General features: G+C 43.6%; 1 protein-coding gene across 4 annotated transcripts in view; it reads right to left on the bottom strand.

The window, feature by feature from the left end:
- The window catches only part of ANKRD6 (ankyrin repeat domain 6), a 186,918-nt gene that overhangs the window by 120,902 nt on the left and 53,508 nt on the right, over positions 1 to 12,508 (bottom strand). The window contains exon 1 of one of the 4 annotated variants that reach the window (XM_047734455.1): positions 5,162 to 5,184. The exons of the other annotated variants lie outside the window; for them this stretch is intronic. The gene's annotated coding sequence lies outside the window, so the exon portion shown is untranslated. Of the gene's footprint in view, positions 1 to 5,161; positions 5,185 to 12,508 lie in introns of those variants that run through there. 4 annotated transcript variants of the gene reach the window in all.

Here is a 12,508-nt window from a genome sequence, read left to right as displayed (position 1 = left end):
AGGGACCAAAAGCTGTCCAGGTGACTAGAGTCTTTGCCTCTTGCCTCTCGCCAGCATCGAGGCCATTGGCTGGAGCAAGACAAAGCCACTGGGGGCAGAAAAGGTGACCCACAACCTCTTTCACCGTCACAGTCATCAACGTCACCCCAAGCCCAGACCTCATAAGACTGGAAGGGGATGGAATATCTAGAGACAGTGAACAAAAAAACACTAAGCCCAGAGGCCTCAGAGACACTTTGGAAGTGAGGTTTTGCAGAGGCTTTTGGGATCTTGATGGGCCCTTCATGCTTTCCCTCCTCCCTCCCTAGTCTGCAGGGCATCTGCCTTCCACTCGGAACACAACCCTAAAGCTGCAGGCTTGAGGGATCACAGAGGGAGCCGAAACAGAGGGGAAGGGAAGCCAGGCTAAACCAAGGAGAGGCATGGGGAAGGGACTTGGAGGGTTCTCTCTAGATTGTCCAAACTAGTGCAGCAGGGTTTCCAGAACCCTGGGTGGTTTGCTCCCTGTCTAGGATCAAATTAGGGAAGTAGACTATATCAGTGTTTCTTAACCATTCACTACCAGCACTTTGAACGGCAACATTTGTGCTGTGGGACTGTCCCCCAGAGTAAGGGCTCTCAGCTCCCTTGGCTTCCAACTGCTGAATAACAGTAGCACCTTGCAGACAGTGACCTCTGCCCCCAGGTTGACAAACACTGCTTAGCACTGCTTAGGTCATTGCTAGGATTTCCCATGCTTAAAATTTCCCGAGTCCATGATTAGAACACCAGAATGGCATCAGGTGTGAAAGTGTTCTGAGGTGGGGAAAAGCTATAAAGCTATAAACACACAATATCAGCAAAGAAGAAGGCACTCAGCTGCAAACAACAACAGAATAGACTAAGTGGGCTTCACTAGATAGGGCTTACTTTTCTCCCATATGAAGAAGCCCTGAGGAAAGCAGGGTACGGTGAGGAACAGTTCAACAACAGTTCAACAACCCTGCCCCTCCAGGAACCCAAACTCCTGTAATTTCTGTGCTTGCCATCCTTCGTGTGATGGCTTTTATCCTCATGTCAGCTCATGATTTCAAAATGGCTACGCTCCCTCCAGATGTCACACTCAGGTTCCAGGCAGGAAGAAGGCAAAAGAGCCAAAGACTTTTTCCACCTTCGATATGCCTTCTTATTCATGAAGGGAAGCCCTCCTCTGCAGGCTTAAGCGTGACTGCATCACATGGGCCACCCTGACTAGGATAGTTAGGACAACTGAACATTCACATTTCCAGCCTCTGCAGTAAGAGGAAGGCAAGAAGGAAGAAGGCAGTTGAGAACAGGCCTGGAGAAAGCCCATCTCGGGTGCCCGCCACAGGCATCTTTATTCAACAGTGCTCATGTTCCACAAAGAAGCTGGCTTATGTTTTATATTCAGTAATTCTGAAAACATCAACAAGTGGTCTGCAAAGCTAAGCAGGAGTTTATTTCTCTTTGCCAATTTTAATTCAAATATGAATCCGTCAATCGGCAGTGAACTGGGTTCCCAAATCAACAGAAACAATGACCACAGTATTCTCACCTAAGTCACAATTTCAGATTAGCAAATTTGAAATTATCTGCTTTTATCTCCCCTGTAACAGTTTTCAACAGAAGATGTCATATCATTCTCCATAATGCATCTCTCTTCTTTTTTTTCTTTTAAAGATTTTTATTTCTTTGAGAGAGACAAGAGAGAGCACAAGCAGGAAGGAGGAGCAGGCTCTCTGCTGATCAGGGAGTCTGACCTGGGGCTCAATCCCAGGACCCCAGGATCATGACCTGAGCTGAAGGCAGCTGCTTAACTGACTGAGCCACCCAGGGGACCCTGCATCTCTCTTCTTCTTTTTTTTTTTTTTTAAGATTTATTTATTTATTTGATAGAGAGTGAGAGAGAGAATGACAGGGGAGAAGGTCAGAGGGAGAAGCAGACGCCTCATGGAGCTGGGAGCCTGATGTGGGACTCGATCCCGGGATTCTGGGATCATGACCTGAGCTGAAGACAGTTGCTTAACCAACTGAGCCACCCAGGCGCCCCTGCATCTCTCTTCTTAAAACAAAACTTGAGGGGCGCCTGGGTGGCTCAGCAGGTTAAGCCTCTGCCTTCGGCTCAGGTCATGATCTCGGGGTCCTGGGATAGAGCCCCGCATCAGGCTCTCTGCTCAGCAGGGAGCCTGCTTCCCCCTGCCTCTCTGCCTACTTGTGATCTCTATCTGTCAAATAAATAAATAAAATCTTTTTTAAAAAAACAAAACAAAACAAAAAACAAAAAAAACCTTGAATCTTAGCATTAAAACAAAAATACATAAGGTTTTAAAAAAAACACACAGAAGGGAAAATCTATTATCAATACAGAGTGATGTTTGAATCAAGTATTGTTATTTTATACTGCAGACCTAGCATACATATAAGATGCATGTATCATTGTATCCTAGATTGCCACATCTACTACCTTGAACACAGCAGGAGTGTTAAGTCTTAGTTATTTTAATATTTAGCCCCTTATTTTCCCCTTTAACCCAAGTACCCACATTTTCTTAAAAATATTTAGCTCCTTAACTATAGAAAAGTAGAAGACAAATACAAATATATATACAAAACTATTTATAAATTAAGCGATACTGCATCTGGGATTGGCTTCAAAATAATCCTAAAGTAAGGGAGTGGGGAGAGAAAAGCAGAGCGGGCAGTAGATGAAACAAGACTGATCGTGAGTTTATAGTTATTGAATCTGGGAGTGAGGTACATGTGGGTGATTTATACTAGTACTCTTGAAATTTGCCACGATAGAAAGGTTTTTTTTTTTTTTTAAGATTTTATTTATTTATTTGACAGACAGAGATCACAAGTAGGCAGAGAGGCAGGCAGAGAGAGAGGAAGGGAAGCAGGCTCCCTGCTGAGCAGAGAGCCCAATGCGGGACTCGATCCCAGGACCCTGAGATCATGACCTGAGCCGAAGGCAGCGGCTTAACCCACTGAGCCACGCAGGCGCCCCAGGTTTTTTTTTTTTAACAGCTCTGGAATTAATACTGATATATACTTCAAAGATGAACCTCAAAAACATGCTGAAGGGAACAGAAGAAACTTATATACTGTATGATTCTATTTATATGAAGTGTTTAGAAAAAGCGTATTTACAGAGGCAGAAAGATGACCAACGGTTGCTTGGAGCTAGGAGTGGGAGTGGGAACTGACTGCAAATGGGCACAAGCAAACTTTCTGGAGTGATGAAAATGTTCTAAAACTGGTTGGGATGATGGCTGCACAACTGTATAAATTTGTTTTTTAAAAAATCAGTGAACTGCATGCTTCTAATGGATAAATGTTATGGTATATAAATTATAGCTCAATAAAGATATTTTTAGAAGAGCTCAGGGGAGGGGTGCCAGGGTGGCTCGATGGGTTAAGTGGCCAACTCTTGATTTCAGCTCAGATCAGGATCTGAGGGTCTGAGATCTGCCCTGTGAGGGGCTCCACACTGGGGGTGGAGGCCGCCTACCACGCTCTTTCTCCCTCTGCTTCTGCCCCTCCTTCCATCTGATACACACACCCTCAGAGAGAGAGCGAGAGAGAGGAGTGCACCTTGCTCCTTGTTAGTACTATGCTTGGGAAAACAAGACTTTCAAGAGTGTTAAAAATAAAAAAAGACAATTTTGACAAAAGGACACTTTCAAAGGATTTCAAAGGTTCTGAACGAACATCATAGAAAAGCTGTGTTTCATCACAAGAAATATACCATTTCTTGTAATGTTTCCGGAAATCTGAGAATGGGAAAAAGAAAATGAGGCAGCTCAAGTGCTTGGTGCTGAACAAGAACCCAGCAGGTGCCAAGAAAAGGTAATAGATCCCTTTGTTTACAAAAGTTACAAAGTAAAAGACAGAGAAAAACATAGTATGCCAAATAAATAAACAAAAAATAAATAAATATAGTTTAAAGTTTCTAATTCAAGTTTTTCTTTCTTTTTTTCTTTCTTTCTTTTTTAAGATTTTTAAGTAACAGGGTTCAAACCTACATGGGGCTCAAACTAACAACCCTGAGATCTAGAGTCATATGCTTCACAGACTGAGCCAGCCAGGGGCCCCTAATTCAATTTTAAATATCCTAAATCATCAGGTTGCACTAAGCCACAAAGTAATTTTTTTCTAATTTTATTTTTTAAACTTTCAGGAGAATTGAAACCATTCAAAATCACCTCCGATTAAATCTACCTTGTAAGGAAAATTAATTTGAAATTTCAAATATAATCAATAATATTGTAATAACTTTGTATGGTGACCCATGGTAACTAGACATGCCATGGGGATCATTTTGTAATATACAAAAATATCGGGGCACCTGGGTGGCTCAGTGGGTTAAAGCCTCTGCCTTGGGCTCAGGTCATGATCTCAGGGTCCTGGGATCGAGCCCTGCATCGGGCTCTCTGCTCAGCAGGGATCCTGCTTCCCCTTCTCTCTCTCTGCCCGCCTCTCTGCCTGCTTGTGATCTCTGTCTGTCAAATAAATAAATAAAATCATATATATATATAATCACTATGATGTACACCTGAAACTAACAGGATAGTGCACATCAATTATTCTTCAATTAAAAAAAAAGAAAATGTGCAAAATGAAAACAAGAAACTTCATTTTCTCTTGTAAAAGGAAGCATCTCTCACAAGTTAGAATTTATACCAAAACAGAATAAAGGAAGCTACAAAGCTATCCAGAGCAGAAGGCATTATGTTTGGGGAAGAAGTTTTGTCTGCTGCAAAGTAAGAAGTAAAACAACTTTAATTTTTTATCCATATATCTGTCAAATCTGGTAGAGTTTACACTTAGATGTTGTAACAAACCTCTTACTATAAACCTCTTAAGTTTCTCAAATTCTGACACTTAATAAAACTTTGTTCCTTGTCACTTGAAAGACAGACAGGAGTATTTTTTTTTTAAGATTTTATTTATTTATTTGACATCGAGAGTGAGCACAAGCAAGGGGAACAGCAGAGGGAAAGGGAGAAGCAGTCTCCCCACCAAGCAGGGAGCCCGATGCAGGACTCGAACCCAGGACCTTGGGATCATGACCTGAGCCGAAGGCAGACTCTTAACCAACTGAGCCACCCAGGCGCCCCAGACAGTAGGATTTAAATTTTAAACTTCCCAGGGCACATACCTGAAAGGTGAAGTGGGAAGGAGGCCGATTTCCTGGTCCTGGAGGGCACCATGCTTCATACTTCCCACATTTCTGAGTTTACACATGGACTTCAGTTAATGTCCTGCAGGTTTGTCATAAACAGGATCATGGCTGATGATTTATTCTGCCCTCTGACAGCCTTAATTACTCCAACAGAATCTCACCTTCTATGTACCCTAGATGCCCCACACCTCTTCATACAGAGAATTCTGTTGTTATCCATTCACATACTGTGTTTCCAAATGAAACTCCTAAGAACTTCCAAAAAAAAAAAAAAAAAAAGACAACATGCTCATTCCTGACACCTGGAGAAGTACAATTCCAAAATTTCCAAATTTTTCATTTTTCAGCAGGCTTATTAGTAAGATGTCCTAAAGACCTGAAGGTGGCCCTCAGTTAGCTCCAGTGTTCTTTCCCTTCCTTACAAGAGCTGCAACCAAGCACACACTGGTCTACAGCCAGCAGCCCCAGAGTCCAATCCTGACCCACAGTCACCAGATGGGAGGACCTGGGCAAGTCAGGTTTGACCTCAGTTTCCTCACTTTAAAAAATGGAGATAATATCGATAACTCAACAGGGGTCAATGAGATAAAGAAAAAGTGTCCTAGACAGCACGCAGCACAGGACTGCTGTTCCATAAATGTGAGTTAAATGTAATAGAATTAGAGTACAGAATTGTGCTAAGCTTGATGAAAGAATTTCAGTTTGACAAATAAGCACTACTGTCTTATCCTGCAGTAGAAAAATGAGCTTATACAAGAGTACCAGAGAACACTACGAAAGCAGGGCCTCCCATTCCCTGAAGCACCAGTGAGAGCTACTTGCAGAATAGTTGAGTGGATTTCATTTATTTACTACCTGTCAGAGTCGGAGGAATGATACAGGCCAGCATCGACTTGCTCAGAGATGAGTCCAGCAAAACACCTGAAGGATTAGGTCACCTTGGGGTTTGAAGGCGGATCCTTCCTCCCCTGCTATGGAAGAGGTTCCCCCCATACCCTCCTCCCCCAGAGGCCCAGTCTGGACCAGCTCCGCCCCCACTCCTAAGGCCACAGAGTTCGTGCTAATCAGGTCCTTAGAATGGCCGTGGGGTTTTTCTGTCACCCAATGTTCCCAGTCTAGGCCCAAAACCAACAATCCACTTCCTCTTCCCACATTATGATTTATCTAACATTCTCTCTGATGTTGCAAGGAGTTTCCTAACACCAGCCCTCATGGGTGTTTTATTTTTCCTGTAGTTTGAAAGCAAACAATAATATCCAGAAGAGAGAGACAGGAGCTGCTTTATAACACGGGGGCTGGGAGCAGACCGCCCTGTCAGCTGGCCCTCCTGGTGGAGGCAGCATGTCACCGCGAGGGCAGGTCTGCAGAAGCTGGAGGAAGCTACTGCAGACCAGGCGATCCTACATGGAGCCACTTCAATTAGGCAGCGGCTACACGAGGCTGCAGAAATTTTCCACCAGCGCAAGCTCAGTTGCTGATCATCGGGGTTTCAAAAACCCAGTCTTTCTGGGTTTTCTCTTTTCTGAGTCTGGAAAACAGTTTAAAGGATTGCAACAAAGACTCTTTCCCCGACCCAACTTATCTTAGCCCCCATCCCTGCCAGGTGCGCACAGCCCAGTTTTATCAAGAATCCTGCTAAGTCAGTATAGATATAATCCTCCCACCCTTAATTTCGGATTGCCCTCATTATCTGATCAAATTCCTCACCCCACACCATCCTTTAGGTAATACCTCATCACCCTGGCCTGCCTTCAGCAAGAATCCCGTTAGCTTGGTAAGAAGTCCCCCTACCTAGATGTCTCCCCTTAGTAAATTTCCATCCACCCTCCACCCTGATCCTACCCTATGAATCCCCAGTTATTCTTGCTATATTCGGGGTTGAGCCCGATCTCGCCCCACACTGCAACAGTCTTGACAACTATCACAACAGTTGTGACACCTATCACAACAATGCTGAAAAAAGTCTTCTCTACCACTTTAACATGTCAGAATGACTTTTTTTTAAACAATGGTTAGTGGGGGCACCTGGGTGGCTCAGCGGGTTAAAGCGTCTGCCTTCGGCTCAGGTCATGATCCCAGGGTCCTGGGATGGAGCCCCACCGGGCTCTCTGCTCGGGAGCCTGCTTTCTCCTCTCTCTCTGCCTGCCTCTCTGCCTACTTGTGATCTCTCTCTGTCAAATAAATAAATAAAATCTTAAAAAAAAAAAAAAAACAATGGTTACTGGGTTAAATGGTGGTCCCCCCAAAGTTACATTACATCCTAATGCCCAGAACCTGTGAATATTAACTTAAAACAGCAAAAGAGGGAATATTGCCTTTTTGGGCCCTATATGCAATCACATGTATCCTTGTAAGAGAAAGGCAGAGAGAGTGTGGGGACATAGACACACAGAGATACACAGAAGAGGAAACAATGATGTGAGACAGAAGCAAAGATTGGAGTGATGTGGCCTCAAGACAAGGGATATCTGTGCCAACAGCAGCTGGAAGGGTCAAGGAACAGAATCTCCCCTAGAACCTTTGGAGGGAGTTTTCCATGCCAACAGCTTGATGTTGGACTTCCAGCTTCCAGAACTGTGGGAGAATAAATTTCTGTTTCTTGCTACCCAGTTTGTGTTCATTTGTTATAACAGCCACAGGAAACTAATACAGGATCAGAAGTATGTCTCAGTCCATTCAAGCTGCCCTAAGAAAATACCACGGATCGTGTGGCTTATCAACAGCAGGAATTTATTTCTCACAGTTCTGGAGGCTGGCAAGTCCAGGATCAAGGTGCCGGCTGATTCAGTGCCAGATGAGAGCTTGCTTTCTGTTTTATAGTCAGCGACTTTCCACTGTGTCCTTACATGGTGGAAAGAAGAAGGGAGATCTCTGGGATATTTCACAGGGGCATTTGTCCCCTTCATGAGGGCTCCACCATCAGGAGACAATAACTTCCCAAACCCAGACCTCCAAAGACCATCACACCAGGGATTAGGTTTCAACATATGAATTTGGGGGGGACAAACATTCAGACCATAGCAAGATGAGAGGTGGGTTTTGCACACCCAGCTCTGTATTAAGGAGCAATATATTCAAACCTACCATTTGAAATTTTTATAATAAGCTTGAATTATCTTTGTAATAAAAACTAATAATTATAAACCATAAAACATGAGTATATGTGAAATTGGGGGCACGGAGGAGAACAAAGATAGAAGAAGATATCATGCAGGTCACAAAGACAGCTGAGAAGATACAAGACCTTTAGCTGTGATTTCTCAACCCAAAGAAATAAAATTTAATTTGATCCCAAAAGCTACTCACTACTAAATTCTATCCCATTAAAGAAAATTATAAGGTATCAAATGGCCCAGTTCTTTTCCAAGAAAGAGCATAATGTGGGGAGAATCTATTCTAGAATCTGAATTCCCGAATCTCTGAAAGAATAGGCTAGTTTTCTGTGGAGAAACATGATTTTCTTCATCAGGTTTAAAGATGCTCATTACACGTCATAGGAATGATTATACATTAATTGATAATGTCAAGGAAATAAAATGTCACGAAAACAGGGGCACCCAGGTAGCTCAGTCGGTTAAACATCTGACTCTTGGTTTTGGCTCAGGTCATGATCTCAGGATTGTGGGATCAACATATACTAGAGGCCCATTCCATACTGAGTGTGGAGCCTGCTTGGGATTCTCTCTCCCTCTCTGTCCCTCTCCCTCAAGCGTGGGCATGTATGTGTGTGTGTGCATGTGCACATGTGCTCTCCCTCTCGCCCTCTCTCTACCCCTCTCTCAAAAAATAAATAAATAAATAAACTGATCTTAAAAAAGGAAAAGGAAATGGGGCACCTGGCTGCCTCAGTAGGTAGAGCATGAGACACTTGACCTCAGGGTCATGAGTTCGAGCCCCATGTTGGGTGTACAGATTATAAAAAAATAAATAGATAAATAAGTATTTTTAAAATGCCATTAAAATATATCTTTTTAGGAAAATTCCATAAGAACTGCAAGTTCAAGAAAAAGACCTGGTGAGCGACTAAAGCAACCCTCCAGGGGGTGTGTAGGGCTCTCTCCAGGGGGCAGTAGTCAGGGAACCTTTCTGCTCTCCACATATCCACACAGGAGTGTAGCCACCTCACCCTGTATTTTTGGCCTTGTCACCCAGTGTTAACAGCCATTACCTAAGAAGCAGTACAATGAATTACCACCTTTTAACAAGAAGCTGTTACTCAAACACCACCACAAAGGCAAGGAGTCAGTTACAAACTATCCAGTCCTGTCCCCTGTTACTCCCTCTCACAAAAATCTGTGCTCCAGCAAGACCGCTTACTTGCCTCTTTCCAAACAGGGCTTTGTCTCCTCCTCTGTACTCTCTCCAGAAACAGCCCCTCCTTCAGTAGGTCCTGTCTATGGAAATCCAGGCTATGTTATTTCTTTCCAGGAAAAAAAAATGTGTTTACATATAGTATTACATATACTATTATTATAGCATATACTATTATTATAGTACATGCGTTTTGCATATTTCAGTGAGTTTATGGACTTCCCCATAGCACATCTGTGAATCCTATAAGGATCCTTATACTACATGTTAAAATCCTGCCCTACTACCCTCCTATATTAAAATTATTTTCAGAAAAATATGTGCCCATGTGGGAGTCCCTAAACTAGACAACCAAAACAAAAGAAAAGGTTCCCAGGGCTGCCATAACAAATTACCACAAGCCTGAAGGCTTAACACAACAGAAGTCTATTTTCTCACAGTTCTGGAAGCCACAACTCCAAAATCAAGGTGGGCTGGCCTGCACTCCCTCTAGAAGCTCTTAAGGAGAATCACTCCTCGTTTCTGCCAGCTTCTGGAGGCTGCCGCATTTGGCATTCTTTGGGAGGCCAATGCCTTATCCATTAGGCGCATCTGGCATCCTTTGACCTGGGGCCGTATCACCCCAATCTCTGCCACCCTGGTCACAAGGCCTCCTCTTCTGTCTGGGTCAGATCTCCCCCTGCCTCATACTTAAAAGCACACCCGCCATTGGATTTAGGGCTCGCCCAGATAATCCAGGATGATCTCATCTCAGAATCTTTCACTTAATCACATCTGTATAAACCATTTTTCCAAATAGTGGAATATTCCTAGGTTCCAGGAATTAGGGCACAGATTAAATTTTCAACCCACTACACAGGCCAAGCTGAGCTATCACCTCTCACCCGGAAGTCCTCCCAGGTCTTGCTTTCTGACTGCAGAGGATGGTTTTCTGCCCTCTCACAGCGTCTCCAGAATGGAGCCTCAGCAGGCTGAGGAGGAGGTAACTGCGTGTCTTCCCCACATCATCCCAATAACCTCTGTGCCTGTCTCCCCCACTATCCCCTGAGCATCTCTAGGGCAGGCCCCACGGCTTACTCGCCTCCGTATCCCTGCCCCTCACTATGGCACCTATAAATCATAGATGCTTAATTGGCAGCTGATATTTGTCAAATAAAAAATGACTACGTCCGTGCCACATGAAATGCGTTGTTGTACATGTGGTTACTCCTCAGAAGGTGCTGCATATCTGGGACACACAGCGCTTGCCAGGGAAGGTAAACATGTATGGGGTTCTCACCCATTCCACCACCAACAGTGTCTGTCAGTAACACCCATGAAGCCGATTTAATGACCCAGTAATGGGTAGATAACAACAGCTTGAAAAAACACTGACCCTGATGATCACTCAGGTTTTTTTCAGCTCTGAATTCTGTGATAACCAACAAGTGGAAAAACAAACTGATGTGCAATTGAACTGTGCTGATCTGAGCAATCAGAAAGCTAAGACTCAGGGGAAATGCCTAAGTATGCGCAAGGTGCTGAGAAGGCACTGGGCAGAATAAGCTGTGAGCCATGGGTAGCATACTTCAGTCATATCATCTACAGGGAATAAATGTGCTAGCAAAACACAAATCCCTGGACAATACTGGTCACCAAATCCCTAATAGCAAGTGGTTGTAAGAGTTCTGGCCACATTTGGTGGGCATCTGTGCCCTCAACCCTAATCCCGACTCAAGTCCACCCCAAGCCACTAAGGCTCCACAACATTCTCATAAAAACGTTTAAGGAGCTTCACAACCTCAAATAACTTTCAAACGACAATCAGACACAAATACCTCCACAGGCCTGCAGCCTCCCCTGTTCCTGTGGACAGGCCTCTGAGCTCTCCATACCCCCTCCTGCACCCCCACCCCTGGCTCTCAGAGCTTTTCAAATCCCTATTAAATGTTATCTGATACAATCTCAAGGTACTCTCTTTCCTAAGGACATTTTCATATTGATCTGGAATTCTAAGAGAACAAAAAGCTTATAAAAATTTAAAAGAATGAACACTTAATCATAAAATTTTAGGCACCCAGGGATCAGGAGGCATTTTAAGGAAAATCTTTTCTGGCCCCCTTCCGAATACACCGACTGGGGAACCACCTATCTACCTACTTGAATGTGTGCCAGACCTGGCTACAGAGAGATCAATCCAGGGGCAGCTGGCATCCTTAATAATGAACAAGTTCCTTCTGTTCTGTCAAGAGCAGAGACAAAGACATGATTCAGGGACACTCAAATTGAACTATTGTCTTTGTTTAAACCTTCCCTCTCAGGCAGAGCTGTCAGCTGCTGCAGCCAGTCCAGGGAAGGATGGAAGTTCTCAAATGCAAAGCTGTTTAAGTACCCAGACAGCCAACACGGGTGCTTGGCCTTCACCTCCTGCCAGGACCCCATGGTACTAAGACCGTGCCCGAGGTGAGGCCCCAAGCATGGAAAGCCTGCCCTAGACCCAGCACCAAGAGGAAGGCAACGGGCTTCTACCATGAAAGGGCTGTAAGAACCCACCAAGCTTACCAGTCAGCTCATACTCAACAGCAAGCCACCTCTGGAACATAATATCCAAAGACTAGGTCATGGCCCATTTGTGGGTCATGAGACAAAGCGAGTGGGTTACAAGCAACATGCTAAAGAATGAAATAGAATAGAAACTACCAAAGTTTCTATATATCTTGGGAAACAAATTTTTCACCTGTGATTATATTTATATGTTTACATACTAGGTTATTTTTAAAATGCATTTCTTACAGTGGGTCACAATCCAAAGTTTGAAGGCCACCACTCTTGAACAAAAATGAATCAAGTATTCAATCAAAAAAATAATAAAAATATAACCCATGTTTCTTTTTAGAATGCCAATAATTACCAAAATTACTTTGGCCAGTAGCTGCAAACAAGTCAGCATTTCCTATGCATAGTTCTGGGGTCCTAAGATGTATTTTCAGAAATGTGAGAATTCTGAATGAGAATTTTTACATTTTGCATTCT

Source organism: Lutra lutra, chromosome 6, assembly GCF_902655055.1.
Source record: "Lutra lutra chromosome 6, mLutLut1.2, whole genome shotgun sequence".
Classification (NCBI taxonomy): Eukaryota; Metazoa; Chordata; class Mammalia; order Carnivora; family Mustelidae; genus Lutra; species Lutra lutra.
Note: the sequence above shows the minus strand (reverse complement) of the source record. Positions and strands in the feature narration are given on the sequence as shown.